This window comes from Pyrus communis, chromosome 13 (genome assembly GCF_963583255.1).
Source record: "Pyrus communis chromosome 13, drPyrComm1.1, whole genome shotgun sequence".
Lineage (NCBI taxonomy): Eukaryota > Viridiplantae > Streptophyta > Magnoliopsida > Rosales > Rosaceae > Pyrus > Pyrus communis.
In genome coordinates, this window is record NC_084815.1 from 10,066,458 (window position 1) to 10,068,121 (window position 1,664).

Genomic DNA, 1,664 nt, shown 5'->3' on the forward strand with positions numbered 1-1,664 from the left:
TGAGCACGGATTCAAGCTTCCTTTCTAGGTTAGCTACCTGCAACAAAAGCTCATGATTAGAACTTGTTTCATAAACTCCAACTTTCTTACCCCTTAAATCTTTGTGTTGAGCATTAGACCCCAACATCTCATAAATGTTATATGACTCTTGAGCATTCTTTTTCTTCAATGCTCCACCTGCTGCATTATCCACAGTTGATTGACAATTTTGGGTTAGTCCATCATAGAAAATTTGCATTTGTAAGTGAAAAGGTAACCCATGGTGTGGACATTGTATCAAGAGGCCTTTAAAACGCTCCCAACACTCATTGAAAGGTTCACCATCATCTTGTTTGAAGTTGAAGATTTGTCCCCTTAATGTGGCTGTCTTTTGAGTGGAAAAGAACTTCTCCAAGAACTTCTTAGCCACGGCATCCCATGTAGTGAGGGAACCTGGTGTTAGAGTCATCAACCAACTCTTGGCCCTATCTTTCAAGGTGTAAGGAAACACCCTCATCCTCAAATTCGCTTCACTCACTCCCTGCAAAGGTAAACCACTCACAACATTGTAAAACTCTTTAATATGAGCTAAAGGGTCTTCATTAGGTAAGCCATAAAATGAAGGAAACATATGGAAATGTGAAGATTTGAGATCATAGTTTCTAGCTTCTGTGGGCAGCAAGATGCATGAAGGTGAATTTGGTATGATTGGTTGAGCAAAGTCCTCCAAAGCACGAAGTTCATCTTCGTTGCCCGCCATCTCTTCTTCTCTTTCCCAATTAAATTGCTCAGATTCTTTACTTGTTGAACTAGGTGAATTCCCTTCCTCTTCCTCACGGTCAAAGGGTGAACTTGATGGCACAAAGTTGTCCAAAGTGTGGCCCTTCAACCGTTCAATTCTTTGGCCTAACTCAACAAGTTTATTTGACATATACTACCTGAAACAAAGTAACACAAGTGTGAATGAAAATCAAGAAGCAAAAAACAATGAAAAGAACAAAATAAACTTAAAAACGTTTGAAAAGACTCAAGGGATGTGGAACTAAACTCTTAGAACACTTAAACAATCCTAAAACCCAAAACAGCAACTAGAAGACTCAAAATTGCCTAAAAACCACTTTCTGGGCAGTTTTGAGCACCTACACTAATTTGGACGAAAATTGGATGGAAACTTGAATCAAAACACTTATAAACACAAATCAAAACACTTTCTAACTAATTTGGACAAAACAAAGACTCAAAGGATTCAAAACAGATTCACAAGACTCAAAACAAGCTAAAAACTCTCAAAACTGCCTAAAAACACAAACTGGGCAGTTTTGACACTAAACTCAATTTGGACGAAAATTAGGTTTGAGCTTGACTCAAAATGCTTCAAAACACAAGATAAGACAGATTCTAAGCCTAAAACCTAACAAAATATGGGGGAAATTGTATTTGGACGAAATGCAATTAAATGGTCAGATTATAACAAAAGCAGATTGTAAAGCAAGTTGATGTAAACCAATGGATAATGGAATGGCTAAGGGATTCTTTTCCACACCTGAAATGTATGCAACTTAAATCAACTTCCAATTATCAAATCGACAAGTTATGAACCTTGACACTAATCAAAATAGCAAACAAGCAAACAAGCAATTACAAGGGACTGAAATCAGTCCCCGGCAACGGCGCCATTTTTGTTG

General features: G+C 37.7%; 1 non-coding gene across 1 annotated transcript; it reads left to right on the forward strand.

The window, feature by feature from the left end:
- The first annotated feature begins 254 nt into the window (after positions 1-254).
- LOC137714017 (small nucleolar RNA R71) lies at positions 255-365 on the forward strand. The gene has a single exon (XR_011065360.1). It is a non-coding gene; the product is annotated as a small nucleolar RNA R71 (small nucleolar RNA).
- Positions 366-1,664: the final 1,299 nt, after the last annotated feature.